This window comes from Mastomys coucha, unplaced genomic scaffold (genome assembly GCF_008632895.1).
Source record: "Mastomys coucha isolate ucsf_1 unplaced genomic scaffold, UCSF_Mcou_1 pScaffold23, whole genome shotgun sequence".
In the NCBI taxonomy this organism is placed as follows: domain Eukaryota; kingdom Metazoa; phylum Chordata; class Mammalia; order Rodentia; family Muridae; genus Mastomys; species Mastomys coucha.
In genome coordinates, this window is record NW_022196906.1 from 91,857,130 (window position 1) to 91,875,334 (window position 18,205).

The 18,205-nt window shown below is 47.1% G+C and overlaps 1 protein-coding gene across 6 annotated transcripts in view; it reads left to right on the plus strand.

Moving 5' to 3' along the window:
• Positions 1-486: 486 nt before the first annotated feature.
• Positions 487-18,205, plus strand: part of Nmnat3 (nicotinamide nucleotide adenylyltransferase 3) — a 120,826-nt gene continuing 103,107 nt past the window's right edge. For 4 of the 6 annotated variants that reach the window (XM_031346372.1, XM_031346373.1, XM_031346369.1 and 1 more), the window contains exon 1: positions 487-663. The gene's annotated coding sequence lies outside the window, so the exon portion shown is untranslated. Of the gene's footprint in view, positions 917-18,205 lie in introns of all 6 variants that reach the window. The other 2 variants (XM_031346367.1, XM_031346368.1) reach the window with 1 other exon arrangement.

Genomic DNA, 18,205 nt, shown 5'->3' on the forward strand with positions numbered 1-18,205 from the left:
ACTCGGCAGAAAGTCAATAGATAAATCAAGAAATCGCTATGTAAGCTCTTTTTCTTTCTTTCTTTTTTCTTTTTTTTTTTTTGCGACAAAAAGTGACCATCCAAGGAAGGGACGGATGAAAAAGGCCTGTAGGTGGAGCAAAGCAGGAGGGGCCTGCTTTCATTGTAAGTAGCTATTTTATACTTTAAGAACTGTTCATACACTGCTTGGTATATTTTTAATTCAGGCTTTAAAAAAAAAGAGTGTAATGAGATAAAGGAAACATACAGAATACAAAACTAAAATAAATAAATAAATAAATAAATAAATAAATAAATAAATAAATAAGGACAGAGCAGAAAGCCACAGATTACAACCTTCTTGGGACCTGAAGAGCGGGGGCGGGGCACTAGGCGTCAGTTTAGGTCGCTGAGAGGGGCGGGGCACTAGGCGTGGTCTTAGGTCGCTGAGAGGGGCGGGGCAAAGCTCCGCTCCGACTCCCTGGGGCTCCGCCCACAGCGGGAGGCTAGGCGCTCAAGGTCAAGTTCGCTCTGGGCTCCGCCCCCAGCCTGGGTCAAGGCTAGTTAGTCTTGGGGAGATCTGCCGGGTGACCTGGTCCCCACCCTGGTCGAGCAGCAGATCCGCGGTCCCCGTTGACCCCGAGCGGAGCCCCGCGACGCGCAGGTAAGCACAGCCAGCGGCCTTGGCTGCCTGCTTCTGCCCGCGTGGGTGCCCAGGAAGCCTTGAGTCCCCGCGAACCTGCCAGGCCCACGTGACTCGGCGGCGGCGACTCCTGGGCGGGCGCGCGCGCGCTCGCGGGCGTCAGATGGCTGCGGAGCGCAGAACCGCGCTAGCCCCACGGTCAGGTTTCTGACGGATAGGATCGGGCTGTCACGGGTTCGGATCCCTCCTGCAGCACGTATATACTCAGTTAAAAGTAAGTGTGTAACAATTACAGTATTCTCTTTCCATTGGCCTAACTGGGGTTCCAGCGATTGTTGTAATGTGGCGCGTGCCACCCCGCGAAGCACAGACTAGTGAGGAGACCTCCAGCGAAGATAAACCACACGTTAAAGTATGACAGTTCAAGTTAATAGGAGCTGTGGAGATAATTTTTAAAATAAGTAAATAAAAGCGCAGGGTGCTGGGGAAGTTTTATCAAGTTTCCTGTCAGCAAAACCTGCTGGAGCTAAAGCTACCCTGAGAAATGACCGAATTCCAGATGAAAAATAAGGCTTGGGGAGGAGGTTCAGTTAGGATCGTCCTGTGCAGAGTTCCTGTCCTGGTTAGTTTCCGTCAACAAGTGAGTCATCTAGAAAGGGAGAACTTGGAGTTTTTAAATGCCCTTATGAGACTGTCGCTCCCATTAGACTAACCTGGCCAAGAAGGTGTGAGGGCGTTTCCTTGATTATTGATGGATGTCTGTAGAAGGATTCAGCCCACAGTGGGCGGTCCCACCACACCTCCCCCCCCACACACACACACCATAATGGTGGTCCTTAGTTGTAATAGGCTGAGCAAGCCTTGGAGAACAAACCTGGATTTCTATCATTAGTGGACTGTGACATTGGAAGCGCAAGGCAAATAAAGGCTTCCCTCAGAGTTGCTTTTGGTCAGGGCATTTGCCTCAGCAGTTTCTTTTGTTGTTGTTGTTGTTTGGTTTTTCGAGACAGGGTATCTCTGTGTAGCCCTGGCTGTCCTGGAACTCGCTCTGTAGACCAGGCTGGTCTCGAATTCAGAAATCTACCTGCCTCTGCTTCCCAAGTGCTGGGATTAAAGGCGTGCGCCACCGCCGTCTGGCCAGGTGGTGCCTTTCTTATCCCCCGCTCCCGCCTCTGCAGTTTCTTAAGCTATTGTTCTAAGATGGGATTGCTTGTACTACTAGGAAATGGGTTTGTGGAAGCAGCTGCCATAGCTGTTTCGGACAGCAGTAGGTGCAGCAGGGTTGAAGGTATCTCACGGGGAGTCTAGGCTCCTCAAGACTGAACTTGAGGTGTCTGTCTCAGAGTAAGCTTGCGCCCCCTTCCTTAATGCATTCCCCTCTGACGTATGAGTAGACTCACAGTACGGCCTGTTCTCTAAGTGGAGGACTGGTTCAACCATTTTTTTTGGGGGGGGGAAACACTTGGCTCATGCCTTTGCCTTGACACCAAGGGTTAGGAAAAGCCAGATACAGACCTGCTCTCCTGGAGCCTGTGTGGAGTTGGCCACTTGCCATGCTGACCCTGAGCCTGGTGAGGAAAGCTGCCTTGCTTCCATTTAGGTCAGAGGTTCTCAGCCTTCCTAATGCTGCCACCCTTTTAATAACAGTTCCTCACGTTGTGACCTCCAGTCATAAGATTATTTCATTGCTACTTCGGAACTGTAATTTTGCTACTGTTACGAATTATAGTTTAAATATTTGATATGCAGGATATCTATGTGATCCCCCCCAAAGGGGCTGTGACCCACAGGTTGAGAACTGCTGGTCTAGGTACACATTTCCCAGCAAGCTCCACCTGATCCTGCCAGCCCCGAGAGCTTCTACTCCTTCACAGGGGGCTGGCTCTCAGCCCCCTGGTATTGCTCAATAAAATCGGCCAGGAGATTCCCCCAGAGGTAGCATTTCTGATGGCCCCCTGCTGAGGACCCCTCAGAACTTGAGACCAGCACAGATTTGAGAGAGTGCCTCAGGAAACACCTGTCAGCTGCTTGGTATTTACATATGTGTGTATTTATAATATTTCTTTTATATTTTTAAGGTTATAGTATAATTACATCATCTCCCCCTTTCCTCCCTCCAAACCTTCCTCTATATCCCTCCTTGCTCTCTCTAATTCATGCCCCTTTCTTTATTAATTATTAATACATATGTGTATTATATATGTATATATTGTATACATATATTGTATGGTATGTATGTATCATACATACACATATACATATACATTAGATATATGATACCTATGTTAATAACAATTAATGAAAGATACTCGGTGTATTTTACACCTTGGATGATCCTGAGGTCTTCTGTGGTCTTGTCCACGCTACTGATGTTGATTTGGGATTTGCTCTAAAAGAACAGGATGGGGAGCTAGAGATGGGGAAATACACTTAGGAGAAGAACCCACATTGCTGGATGGTGGTCAAAGGAGGATGGCTAATAGGATGTTGGAAGGAAAGGAGAAAGAGCAGCCATAGTGCAGCCCCTCACTGGCCATGGCAGTATGCTGGCCAAGACAGGAAGAGACTCTTCAATGTAATGGCCGTGGACCTGTGACTTCTCAGCTTTGTAACTGCTCGGAAGAGGTCACTTACCCTCAGAGTCCCGAGCATTGTGTGAGCTTAGTACCTTCTTGGCATATAGTTCTGCTCCAGAAGAGTACTAATTCCTACCCTCTCCTTTGCCAAATAAACTAAAACGAGGATAATAGTGGCTGCTCTAGAGGCCATTGGGTGCTCAGGACCCGGAACCCTTGGAGACATATCCACTATGTAGGGAGTTACTATGCTGTTGGTGTTGCCCATTCCCTATCTCAGCGGACACTGATGGAGTGGAGAGGGCGGATGGGGGTGGTGAGGAGCTGGACAGGGTGATTAGTGGGGGGTGAGTTATCAGTGGCAAGGGTTTCCTCCCGAAAGCAGCAGCCTCCAAATGAGAGGCATGTTCTGCATGATAGTGGATCGCTGCACAGCCGCACCGTCAAAAGGCCCAAGAGTCTGAGAAGACGGGGGCCAGGAAAAAACACGAAGAAGAAGAAAAAAAGTGGAGAAACTAGTCAAAAGGTCTAAAATTGCCTTCCGGGCTTGTCTTTAATTCATGACTGGATGAGTCCCCAGCAGGGGCTACTCTGTCATCTTTATGAATACAGTAGTGCATTTACGATGATTGCCTGAGACTGGGCTCATTCACCAAGTAGCCTGGGAGCTGTGGGGCATTGTAACCCCTGCACTGGGCAGCCATGCTCAAAATAGATAAACTGATGAATGCATGAACAAGTGAAAATAAACCCCAAAACATTGTGAAGTGTGTGTGTGTGTGTGTGTTTGTGTGTGTGTGTTTTAAGTAAGAAAGCAGGGCAAAATAGCTAACATGCTTAAGCATTGGCAGAGGACTAAACCCTTTCCTACAGAAGGCAGTCTGATGGATAGATAACCCTATGGCTTTCCAGTCATATAACACAGCCTATGACCGAAGTCTTAGCATCTGCAAAATGGGAATCATACCCAGCTCATGGTAAGCAAGATAAGTACACAGCTGGGGTGTGGGAAGCCCTCAGTCAGTAGTCACTATTGGACCTGTATTATGTTTATGAATCCTCCCACAGGTCACCACCACCACAAGGAAAAAGAAGGTCACAGATGTGTGGCCTCAGTTCCAAATCAGCCCTTTCTTGCACTTCAGACATCAAGGCCACGTGTGTGAAGGGCTGTCAACCTCATGTGTATTCCTCTTACTACTTAAAACACCTGACTATGGGATAGATTATCTTTTATTTTTGAGGTTATAATTATATCATCTCTCCCTTCCTGTTTCTCCTCTAAGCCCTCCCGTACACCCTTCCTTGCTCTTTTTCAAATTCATGGCCTCTTTTTTTTTCAATAATTGCTGTTACATGCATATATGTATATGCATATATATTCCTAAATATAACCTGCCCAGTCTGTATAATGTTCCTCGTAAAGGAAAAATAAAACCTGAAAAATCATAATTTATGTGCCTTTTGAGTGCAGGTGTTTTATCATCTAGATAAATCTTCCATGCATCTATGTTAAACCACTTCAGGCTGTCAGAGCTCTTAAATAAAGTGTCTTGTCCTGACCAGTGTCTATCTGTGCTCGTTTGTCATCGCTCCCTAGTAAAGATGGGCAGATCCCATTTCACAGGGCAGGCCTCAGGCCGGCAGCTCCCACCCCATGTGTCAGCCCAGGGTAGGCCTCAGGCCAGCAGCTCCCACCCCATGTGTCAGCCATGCAAACCCTTTGCGGGATGGTGTTAACTAGCTACCATGACTGCACCTTCCCTCATACACACGGTGCCTTTCTGTTTTATCTTTGGTGCTGGGGGATAAATCCATGATCTCATGGGCTCTTCCGCTGAGCTGCACCCCCAGCCTCAGAATAGCCAGGCATTCCATGGCCAGTGTGGATGTGGGGACACACTGTGAGGAAACCTGAGGTGACAGCTTTGAGGGGAAATGTGTCTGGCTTGGACATACCCACATCTTCTGGAAGTCATTGTTGTCTGGTCTTGCCATCCAGGGGTACCATCTCTGTGCCTGGGCTCTTGTCAAGAGAAACCCACTCTTCCTGGCTCCCTACCTCTGGCCGCAGCTACCCCTGAAATCTTGATTCATGGGTAGCTATAGAGGCACAGCTGTGGCAGTGAGCCCTTCTTCATAGTGGTAGGACACCTGCCTGTAGGCCCCAATGCTGCCTCTGCTGGCTGGGTACCTTCCACAGCTGTGGAGCCAAATATTTGTGGGTCCCAGCCCTGCGCCTGGCCCATTGTCCTGCACCCCCATCCTTTCCTTACACAGATACCTCAGTTAGTGTCCTAGGGATTTGACTAGGGACTCAGAAATGGCAGCTTCGACTCTCATGAAGCCCATACACTGGAGGCAGGGTTAGTAAAGACAGATGTGTGTGAGCTCATGAGCAGACACAACAGCAGTGAATCACCACGGTGGTTTTCTGCTGGGCAGGAGAGGCCAGTGGTCCCAGACGGCATGTGAAAGTGGGCCTGCAAACACGGTTGACTAGAGGCTTAGACTCATATAGTCACGTCTTTGAAGACTACGGAAGGGTGTTTTTGTATAAATTCTGGTGAGCGGTGGTTTGTGAACTTACCAAGAATGTGCACTTGTAAAAGGGTGGGCCTCCAGGAGAACAGTAGGCCCCGTGTTCGCTGCTAGTGTTTATGTAGTTCCTGCTTGCCTGGTGTCTCCTCATGAGCCCCAGGTGTCATTACTGCCCAGCTCAAGCTGAGTCAAAGCAGCAAGTGGGCACTAACTCCTCTAAGGCTGAGTCTGATGAGGTGGATGGGCCCTCTTCCTTCTGAGGGACAGAATGCCCAGAGGGCTTGTTTTCTCCTGTGCGTAGGCCCACCAGGCTAAAGGGCCACATAGTTGTTACTATATGGTAGCCAGTGGCCTATCATTTCAGAGAAAGGAAGGGCAACAGGACTTGCCGGTGACCTCCAGGGTGGGCCTAGTCTGTACCAGTGTCAGCTGGCTAAGCTGGTAGTGTCAGGGTAAGCCTGGCTTTCCCAGAATAGTCCCTTGTGAGAGATACCATGTCTGCCTTCAGCTGGTAAGGCATGACCAGAATACCTATGGAAAACAGTACCTTCTGTGCCTGAATGCTATTAGAATAACCTGATTTGCTTGGCCAGGGATGTTGACAAGTGGAAACCTTATTTAGAGAGCTGAGCTGCCCATTTAGCCAGAGCAAAGAGGCGCAGGAGGCTCCTTAACTGCCATGCAGGGCAGTGAGGAAAGGCTCGAGTCCCAGGGCACAGCTTTAAGAGGATTGTAATCGTGTGGCTCATGGCCGTGGAGCAAAGAATGAGTTCTGGCAATCTCTCGTCCATAAAGGCTGGCACACAGGAGATATTTATGCCTCCTGAAACCGCATGTTAAGTGGTAGATATTTATGAAAGGGGTGCCAAGGAGTAAATGTGTCCATCAGTCAACCTGGGACTCTTTAGAGCTACTAAGATGCTTTTAAATTAGAGCCAATCTTCCCCCTGCCTTCCACCTCCATCAGCTCCTCACCCCAACACACACACACACACACACACACACACACACACTCACACCCCACACCCTGTTCTTGTAAAAGCAAAGTGCCAACACAGGGCCAAGTGCGAGGAGGGTGGGCCTTCTTGCAGTAGAGAGAGAATGTGCTTGTGGCGATTCTTCCTGACCTTCTCAGGGCCCTGGAGAAGGCAGGATTGGGACAAGGCTGGCAAACAGAGTTCAGCCTAATTGTGTTGTGCCGAAGCTGTCCGCACTCCGCCATTGGCCAGGGAGTTTGCTTCTGATGATGTAAGAGGAGATGGTGAGAACAAGCTATGCAAACAGCTTTCATCCGAGCTAAGTGAAGGGCAGATGGGAGAGAGTCTGTTTCACTGTGGTAAGAAGCAGGCCACTGACTGAGAGAAGGCTGCAAGTTTGATGAGCAGGTGACCATTAGGATCAAGTGCCTGGCACATGAACTAGGAAGGAGTCTAGATCGAAATTATATTGACTTCTCAGTGTTGATTTTAAAGACTAGAGGTAGGTGTTTGTCACAAGAAGCCTAAACTTAGTAGCCAAGCCTGCTTAGCTTCTAATTCCCCATCTGGCCTCTTTTAAGAAGCTATTATTGGCCTTTTTTTTTTTCTGTTGTCGTCTTACTGCTTTTTTGTGTGTGGGAGAAAAAGGATGCTACTGTCTGCTCCCTACTATGTACATGCTTTGTTAAGAATTGGAAGAGCTGTAGATGATAGAAGGAGAGGGGCTGCTGCCCCTTTCAGCCGTCACTGACATGTGACTACTTCCCAGCTTCTGGGATTCTGCCTTAAGACAACGCTCTGAAAGTGGAAAGAGCTGCAGCATGACACTCGGCCCCTCCTCACGTGTGATGGTGAAAACGTGGGTGTGACCTGAGTGAACTGTACAGCCTGCTGGTGAAATTACATTGGTGGAGCTGTATGAAGTACTGAAGCATGAGGCCCAGCCCCCACCGCAGAGAGAGCAGAAACCCATTAGACTGTCCAGAAAGACAGTCTGCGAGGACATCTTAGGGTAGCATGTGAGCAGAGGGACAATGGATGCTTCATTTTCATGACGTCACATTTCCTTATTGGTGCATCATTTCGCTACTTTTTAGTTACTTTTGCCCCTCTGTGACCACGGGATCTGACAAGAACAACTCAAGGGAGGGAAGGTTTGACTGTGGCTCACTGTGGCTCGCTGTGGCTCATTGTGGCTCACTGTGGCTCACTGTGGCTCACTGTGGCTCGCTGTTTAGTGGGTCTCAGACCATCATTGTGGGAAAGGCAGAGCCAAACAGCTCACAGCAGAGAAAGCCATTTGAGTGACAACCAGTTGGGAAAGAGACAACCAGAGTTCTTTCATGGTAGGCCCCAATAAGGTGAGAGAAAGGGGAAGAAACCAGAGTCTGTCTAACCTTCAAAGCTGGCCCCTTATAACCTACCTTTGCCAATTGGTTCCTACATTTTCAGGGTTCCACAGCCTCCTAAAGTACTGCTGCTGGCTGAAAATGAGCAACGGTGACATAGACAGGAGTGGCTGACCCCGGGCAAGACTGAAATGCAACTGGGCATTCTTGAAATATTGTGTATCCACATCCAGCATCCCGGGCGTGTGGTGGCATCCTCTGAGCTCCAGCAGGTTTACACAACCCCACCTGGGTGGCCTTGCTGTTTGAAGCCCACATGTCCTCTCTCTTGCCCTGACTCCACTTGGTGCCTGCAACTTTCTTCAACAGGAGTCCTATATCCCTTGCATCTCTAAGATCGCTTGGGTTTTCACAGAAGCTTGGGCTTTGTCTTTAGAGTTATGCATCCCATTATCATGAGCTCCCCATAAAGAATTGAAGCTTCTGTATATAACCTAGCCCACTAGGCTTTCCTTGAGAATCCAAGTGGATAATGCCAGATTCTGACATCAGCTGGTCCCCCTAAGCCATGCAGTGGTCTCTGTCCTTCAACTATAGACTCAGGAAGATCACTTCCAGAGGCACCTCTGAATGAGGAGGGTACTGTGGAGAGTGCCTCTGACCAAAGAAACGTCTTTGAAATTGCTGGAGTTTATGGTAGGTGAGGGAGATGCCATCTATTTCCAAGATGTTCTCAAGGCACATTTCCTGTGGTCCCAGGACAGGGGACAAAGTGTGTGGCCTCTCTTTAAGGGTGCCAGTCTTTTAAATATCTAGAGCTTCATTGCCCATAACTATAAACACACCCTTCCTGGCCAAACTGCAGGGCTTTCAAATTGATCCCAATCTTCAGCCATAGTCGTGACAAAGCCGAAATGCTATCCTACCTTGAAATTTCCTCTGCCAAGATAAATGATATTCTTTCCTTCTGTTTGCACTCAGTTGTGGCTTTATCCTGAATCAAATCTTCCAGCCAGCTATGATCATTTGTCTGAGCTAAGGTCTCACTCTGTAGCCATAGCTGCCCTGTAACTTACTATGTGTAATAGGCTAGTCTTGAACTTGTGATGATCCTCCTGCCTCAGGCACTTGAATTCTGGAATTAGAAGTGCGTGCCACCACATCCAGCTCAGTCAACTACTTCTGAAGCAGGCTTGGCTTTCCACCTCAGTGTCTGTAGTTCAAGGTCATATTCTGGGCCCCTTGAATGAACGGCCTATGGATATGCTTTCCCCAACACTGTAGGCTTAGAGTTTTGGGGTTTGGGGGAAGAAAAAAGGCTAATGCCTACCCTGGTATCCAGTGGCTGGGGAGGGCTTGATTAGGGTTGTGCTGATTTAGATTTGTAACTTTTGAGAACATCATTGGTAATGTTTCAGTACCCTCTTTCCCCAAGATGTGTGGAAGTGTATACAGACACTGACACACCTACACACACACACATACACGCACACGCACATGCACACGCACAAGCATTCAGCAGCACTGGGCCACCCCTGTACAATTCTGCCCTATTGTGCAGATTTTGATGCCTCAGGAACTGAATACCATGTTCTGCAGTCTTCCATGTATCCACTTACTTTTGCCATCCAAAGTCCAGTGCACAGCCAACCGTGTGCCCTGAGTGAAGTGTATTCAGTCAGCCAGACATTAGGGAGTCACCACATATCTTTATTTGAGATATGGATTTCTGTCCGAGTGGTTTTTTTTTGGGGGGGGAGAGAGGTCCAGAATGTACTAACAGGAGGTAGGGGAGTGAGTCAAAGGTGTACTCTGTCAAACAGGAGCTCAAGCTGGGCAAGTAGAATTTAACCAGAGACTACAGATTATCTGTCCAACCGTCTGTCCCAGAGGGTTGGTGACTAAGCATACACACCAGTCCTGTCAGTCACGGGTTAAGCGTCATTTCTTAGGGGCGAGTTAGTGGTTAGATTCTAGGCACCAGGCAAAGCACCTGTACAAGGAGCTGCAGATCCTGGCAGTTGGAAGTCAAGCTGGCTTGCCCCAAGATGGCAAAGCCTGAAGCCAAGGAGATGTCACAGGCCGTGTCTGCTGTAATGCTTAACCACAAGCATCACTCATGTACGAGGCTGAAGATGATCCAGCTCATCATTCCACACTAAGTCACAGCCAGTCACACCAGACTGAAGACTGCACTGAGCAGTAGCCAACACAAGATGTGTGAGAAGACAACCCTAATATGGCCTTTTCCCAGTGGATGGGGTTGGAGTCCCAGTATTGATTTAAGAGGCAGGATGCCAGTGTTATACCACTGTATAGTTTGAGACCTACCACTTCCAAAGAAGGCCTGATGGTGTAATCAGATTTATCTGGTTCGTGGCCGAGGTTCCCCCGTCTGTTGATCACTCCCGCTATTTCTCTAGTACATTCAGATGCATTGGAAAGAAAAATTCACTGGGAGAAAACATTTAACCTCATTTGTATCAACTCACAGTTAAATCTCCCATGCCGTGTTTTACTACTTACTGGATTTACTACACTGGTGCTGATGCCAGAGTGTCAGGGAATGTCTGTAGTTACGGCTTCTGGTGCCCTGATAAATGATTTGTAGTCATTGCCTTCCTACTGAAACACTCCATCTCCAATTAACGAGTTAGTCAGCTCTTAATCGCCAAACGGCTGTGTGCAATTGAGGTATGGGCTATGGTTGGCCTGACATTTTGACTTAATACACCAGGTGGTTGTGTGTCCCTAACTATCCCATCTGTTTTATTTTCCTAAACAGAGGAGGAATACCAGTGGCAATTTGGGGCATAATAAAGATTCTAGGAACGCTACATATGCTTATCGTCATTGAGTCTACTGGAATATTTATGACCACAACAAGAGCCTTACTGAGGCTAGAGGCCGAAGTTCACATGTTCTGGGTTATGGATACGTTAGCATTTATATAGTAAAATTTCAAGATTCCACTGTTTTAGAAAAAATGAAGCCATTTCCCTTTAAATCGTGTTCTGGGGTGCATTCTGCAGAGACCAAGATGACAAATACTCTATTTCATGCCCTGTTGCTATGCCCTGTGCACACACAGACAGCACTGACTGATGCTAGGGCTCAAACCCTGCTCTGCAGGGGCCTCCAGCAGCCACTTAGTAAATCATAACTGGCTCCCAGGCTCCAGCCCGTGGACGTTCTCTGCTCTACTCTGACCCCATACTGACTACTGGTTAAGATAGTTACTACAAGATTGACCTGAAAACAAATATACAATTAACATTATACAGACTGAGCAACTGGTATTTATGTGTATAGGAATATGTATGTGTGTCAACAATTAATGAAAAAAGAGGCTATGAATTTCAAAAAGGACAAGAGGGTTTATGGGAGGGCTTGGAGGAGGAAGGGGAAGGGAAAATGATATAAATATAATTTCAGAAAATAAAATGATTTTAAAAATAGTTACTGCACACATGTGTAATGTGTATGTAATTGTGTATTTATCTATATAAAAACAGGTTTGGCTGTGAGAGCTGTGGTGTGTATCTGCGTGTGTGTTTGTATGTGGGTCTATGTGTGTGTGTGTGTGTATGTGAGTCTATGTGTGTGTGTGGGGGGGGGTCTGTGTGTGTGTGTATGTGGGTCTGTGTGTTTGTATGTGGGTCTGTGTGTGTGTGTGTAAATGTAGTGAATTCAAGAGGTAGCTGGTTTGATCAGTTTGTTTCCACATTTTCCTTTGTGTCTCAGATAATTATTTAATTTGCCATTACTCCCATCCCTTCATTTCTTCTCTCATGAACATTCTTATTTTCTTCCTTTGCTTCTTTTTTTGTTGTCCAAAAGATTAAGCAGGCATCCCCAATATTTTGTGCCCTTGTCTTGTACAGGTTAGCATTGATGAGAGGTCACGGAGACACTGAATGTCCAGGTTCACAGCGACAGATCTGCCGGAGGTCACTGGTGACCTTCACATTGCAGGTCTTACACACCTTCTTCCCTGAGTCTCCCAGCAACAGTTGATCCCTTAAGCCATGCACTGATGTTGAGCAGCCTGTAACTACACTGTAGTTCCAGATCCAGGGTATCTGATGCCCTCTTCTGGCATGTGCAGGCACCTGTGTGTGCACATGCACGTGCACTCACACATGTGTGTGTGCAAACACACACACACACACACACACACACAGACTTAAAAATAAAAACATATCTTCAGAAAAAGAGAAACATACAAACGACTACAATAAAAATGTTGTACCTTACCTCCCCACAGACGATCATGTTATCTCTAAATTCTTTTGGAGTCTGTGTTCTCATATATCACTTTGTAACTAAGCGCTTTGCTTTTTTCCTCTAATCTAACAGTATATCTGAGATGGATTATCTTATCAGTATGCTGAGGATCTCTCTCCCCATCTCCCCCTTTCAATTACAGATGCGCTCTATTCTATAATGAATAGCATTCTACCTTAGCTTATTTAATCAGTTTCCTGTGGGTGGATTCTGTGCTGCTTCCAGTCCTTTATCACTGCAGACAACACTGCAGTGAATAACACATCTGCCCTCTTTCCAGAGCGGGACACGAGGCAGGAAGCTTCCCCCAGGAAGCGTCTTAGACCTGGGCATCATCTTCACACCTCACTTTACATCTGCGCCCATTGAGTTTCCGTGTTGCATCTTGTGATTATTAGTGACGTTTCCTACTATGCTGTCATCAGGTACAGGAGAGACGGTTTTCTTCGGCCCACAGTCTGAAAGAGTGTAGAGTCCATGGTGGCAGAGAGGGGTAGAGGCAGGAGCGAGAAGTGGCCAGTCTCTGTGTATCCTTAGGACTAGGACGGAAGCAGAGATGATTGCTGTGACCAGTTCACGTTGTCCTTTTCATTCATGTGGACTCCCGCCCACCAGTAGATCCTCCCTCCTCAGTTAAGCTCTCTGGAAACCCTGTCACTAACATACCCAGAGGTATGCTTCTGTAATGACTCTGAATCCACTCAGGTTGACAGTGAAAGCTAGCCATTAGACGATGCCTCCACTCACTGGCCATTGGGCTCCCACAGGTCATAGAGTACGTTTACCTTATCCCTGTCCATGCTGCCCACAGGGCTTGGGTGTTAGCCTGAACAGAGGAGGCCTGGGCAAGGAGGAGTGTTGGGTAACTGGATACGGGTGACTAGTTGACTGTGCTGCCTGGTTTTATGTCAACTTGAGCTAGAGTTGTTGTAGAAGAGGGAACCTCAATTGAACACCAACAAGTCAGCCTGTGGGTAAGCCTGGGCTACATTTTCTTAACTGATGATTGATCGATGTGGGAGGGCCCAGCTCACTGTGGGTGGTGTCACTCCTGGTCTGGTGGTCCTGAGTGCTATAAAAAGCAGACTGAGCAAGCTATGTTGAGCAAGCCAGTAGGTGGCGCTCCTCCCTCCAGATTCCTGCCGTGCTGTCTTCTAGGATGGACTGTGCTGTAGACGTGTAATGGAAGTAGACCCTGCATCACCAAGTTGCCTTTGGTTATAGCGGTCTGTCCCAGCAACAGAAAGCCTAACAAAGACAGTGACTCCAGCCTGTCCTCTAGTAGTGTTTTTCACAGTGTCTCAGTAACAGGTAACACTTTGGGCCTGGGGGGCGCCTTCCCCCATTTGTTCCTGAAACTGGTTGGTTCCCGCGCACAGGGTAGAAGAAGCTCAAGTCCTAACTAAGATCTAGTGTTGATGCAGACAACCGCCTTTGTCGGCCCTCCCTAGCAGCTTGTCTAGTTCAGAATAGCACCACACTGGTCTTTGTGGTAGCTGACAGTGGAAACGGAAGACCTGAAATATTGATGCATTGCTAGCCTCTAAAAACTCAGCAAAATGGAGGTTTTCTGCTTTGTGAGGGAGCACTTTTATATCATATGCTTGTGTTGTTTCTGTTAGGAAACGTATTCATAAAGAACCATGCATTGTTTTTGTTAAGCGAGGGGGGCAGACTCTAATAACCACGGGGAAGATTGACAGCTGTGCTCATTGCCTTCTAAAGCTCACTGGGAAAGCAATGGATGGGCAGGAGTCTGTTGTCAGCAGTAAAACCTTCACTCAAGCTAGATGAAGCGGAAGCGGGGACATGACAATTACTCCTCCCTGAACCTCAGGCAAGGCTGGCTGGAGGTGCTCAGAGGACACAGGACTCTTGCCCTCCCTGCCTTTCAGTTCCTCCTGAAGCTTCATTCTCTACGGTTCGGAATGCAGCAGCTCCCAGCTTCTTAATAAGCTTTTGTCCAGTGTCCAGATCAAAGAGGAACTCTTGATTTGTCCTGCCCGGCTCACGCATCTAGACCTGGACCAAGGGATTGGGTTGTTTTGGTTTTTCTTTTGCTTTGTTTTGTTTTTGTTTTTGTTTGTTTTAAGTGTGGACGCCTTCAGCCATTTTGATTGTTGCAAATTCCAGAATGATAAAAAGGGCTGGTGGCACCGCAGTTTGGAACAGAAGTGGGTGGCACTCCATACACAGGGAGGCACATGCCCTGTGGTGTTTCAAAATTGAGTGCAGGCTAGAAAGTACCTGAATTGTAGACCCGAGTGGGGAAATTCGGGCCAGCAAAGGATTTTTGTGTTAATTTTTCAGCTTGTGTCTGTTAGAAAATGTGTGTAATTGGAAGGTCTTTCTTAAAGTCCCTCCCAAGGAAAGGAGTCTTATCTACCTTGGTCTGAGAGCTTTTGGCAAGCAGACCTTCTGAGACCAATTGCTCAGTATCTTGATTTTCTGTTTTCCTTTTGATTGTGCAAAGAAACCTTATTCCTTCCTTCCCTCTAAGCTGAAGGTGGGAGAAACACAGACTGCTTTACTCCCCCACTGTGTCTGTGTGCACTCGGCATGCACGGAGGGGTGGAGGAGACAGAGAAGGGCACTTGACTCTCCCAGTTTCTGCCTTGAAAGTTCTAACTGAAGAGAGGAGGGTGAGCCTGGGGGGATGGGGTGTGTGTGTGTGTGTGTAGAATGATGCCCCATTCTGAGCCAGGTCAGATGGAAGGCACACCAGGTGGGTATGTGGTGTGCCCTGGACTTTGATGCAGATGTGACTGGGAGCGAGGCTCAGATACTCAGTGCTCTATGATATCTGCTAATGCCAGTGATGCTTGCTGTCTCACTTAATCATCATGGCAGTGTTCTGAAGCAGGTCCCTTTTTTTTTTCTTCACATTGAAAGGCCTGACTGGAGACTCCCAAGAGTTCAGACAACATGCTCAAGGTCACGCTGGGGTCACCAGCTACATATACCTAGTTTGAGAATCCGCTTTTAGATAAAACTGGTCACTGGTATATGTTAGTGGGGGTAGACAAGCGTCCTGTCCACTGCCAGCTGCAGGACCTGTGAGCGTGTGTTTGCATGTAGCCTGTGCTAGTGCCTGTCCGCTTCCCCTCAGTAGAGGCTCCTCCCGTTTTCCGGATCTGGGAATGCTGGAGTCTAGATAAGACAGGATGTGGCATACTTTCTTTTTAGGGACTTTATGGAGATAAGTCCTATCCAATGTTCACTGGCAATCAAGACAACTATAGTATATTTTATTTTATATAAAGCATGTAGTAATATTTAAATCGTGTTAGATAATACTGAAAAATTTTGTGAATTACTTATGAATTACTTGTTTTGTTAGGTGTATGTACGATATAAAGATAAAAGAAAACTTCCTTATTTTAGGAAGTATCTATGGTTTTGAAGTATTTAAACAAAAAATATCCCAATATTTTTTTAATGGCTTTAGTATACTTCAGGAGCAAACAGTGAATTTAACATGAAGTATCCCCATGGTTACCTGTATGTTTACTTTCTATATGTTTGTAATTTTTCATAATAAAATGTTGTAAGGCCCATTCTCTGTCCCTTCCTATGTACCCAGTCTGAAGTAAACACAGCCCCCAAATCTAGGGGAAACACACAAATACATCACTTTTCCATAGTGGAAGAAGATGTACCCTTGAGGGACTGTGGTCGGATGGTGGCTGGGAGCAGAGGTAGGGCTTGGCCTGAGAGAGGAGGTTAGAGGGAGGTGGGACACCAGAGGGACTTAGTTCCAGGTCTCCCATGTGCCCAGGTGAGTGGTGAGCAGTTTCTAGTCAGTGCTGAATCTTATAAAGAAAAGGCAGTTGGTGCTTGGATGGCAGATCATTGTCCTTCCAGGAGGGGCGGCTCCTTACCCCTCTACAGCAACATTTATTCCTGTGCTGCTTTGTGACGTTAGAAAAGAATTATTATCATAGATTGTCAGACATCTTCTCAGGGTGTGCACTGTTTTTAACGAGGCATTGTGTTTGTCATCTCCGATTCCCTTGTACTTTCTCTTTTGGAAGAGGAGAGATCCTGTGATCTCATCCGTTTTACACCAAAGTTCATTTTTCAGACATAGCCCTGGAACTGATAATCAGATTCTCCTATCTCCTAGCAGCTTCTTCTTATTTGTGTTTTCCCTTATCAAAATAGCCAGTGGGAAGCAACACAGCCCTGCAAGTGTTCCACTTTTGTTATCTTCTCTAACTGTAAGCTAACAACACTGCCAAAGTCTCTACCAAATAAATCAAAGACCTGTGTTGGCATCTTTGAATAAAGAGACCTTTGCTAACCAAAAGGCCAGGCTCCCAAGCATTGGATTAGCTCTCTGAATTCCCCACTAGCCTTCAATGGAGTTCCTTTCTCTACTTCTAAGTTGTTGGCATAGGAACACACACCTGCAACCAATGTGTTGACTCCCTAAGTTCTTGGGGAGATGAATCGTTCAGACACATACATCCACAGATGCATCACACTTTTTGAGCTGGTAAGAGACTGTAAAATGAACCTGGTACAGCTCTGTTAGTGGAAGAGACATTCATTTTAACTGCATAGTCAATTCTCAATTAACAAGGGTAATGGGGTGGAAGGAGGTCACTGCTAATCAAAAATCATCGTGAATATAAGATTATGGTCAGCACTCGATTTCCGGAGGGCTGATTAACTGGTTGGCAGGTTAACTGTGGTTAGGATACAGTGGGCCTTGGGATGCCATCTCGTGGTAATTGGCCAGCAGCTGCTCAGCTGCCACCTGCCCATCTTCCCAGGGAGAAGAAGGTTTTTCTTGGGGTAGGGTTAAGTGGAGCCAGCACATCTTGACTGGACTGCTACTACGGTGGTGGAGATAATGGTTTGGGGTGTGAGAAAGAGATGGCCATTAGAGCTTGTCCCACCAAACACTTGAGCAGTGACTTGCAGCCAACCATTGAATTACTAGAGGGCTTCGTGGAGCTCCAGACTGCTGGACCCCAGCCCTTATTCCTGACTGAGTGGACTTGGAACGGGACCTTGTATTCACATTCCGAACAAGTGCCCAGCAGATGCTGATGCTGCTGGACTTCGGAAGCTGTTGCTTCCTAAGGTGTACATTAGCATCCCTCGGGAGCTTTTGATAGCTATTGTTGGCTGAATGCACCTGGTCAGAGATATGAAAGGCTCCTGATGCAGGACCCAGGCAGGGCCAGTGCTAGGACTCCCCTGGGTTTCTGTTGTACAGTAGACCTTGACAGCCATTGCCTTACAGGGTGCTGCCTATACTTCAAACATCCACACCTCAGGTTCACAGATCTGCACACACCACTCCTTATGATTTTTTTTTTCCTTGTCACGGGTCATACATGGAAGATAACTGTCAGTACAAATAAACTGTCTGTTGGCATGTAAGGTCATGTCATCATTCCTGGGAGTCTCTACTCTAGAGCTGTGCTTTTCAGTCCCTTTTCTCTCACAGAGGTGTGACAAATACCATTTGTGTTCTTCGTCCTGGAAGGGCTGTGCTGACAGACACCTGGTCTGCCTCAGACCAGACAAGTAAGAATGACTGGTTCAGAATGCCCTCCGATGGGTCAAAACTCCCGCTGTTTATTTAAAAAGGGAACTGCCCAGTAAGAGCATAATATTGTATAGCCAAATAATGGGATACCACTCAGCAATAAAAAAGCAAACTAGGGATTCGAACCATCATACGGATCATGCCAAGTGAAATCAGACAAATGGGACAGGGTGTGCAATTCTGCTTAAGGTTCTAAAGGACAACTCTATGATGGGAAAGCAGGAGCAAGGGCTTCTGGGTGGGGACAGGGAGATTGAATGGGACAGATAT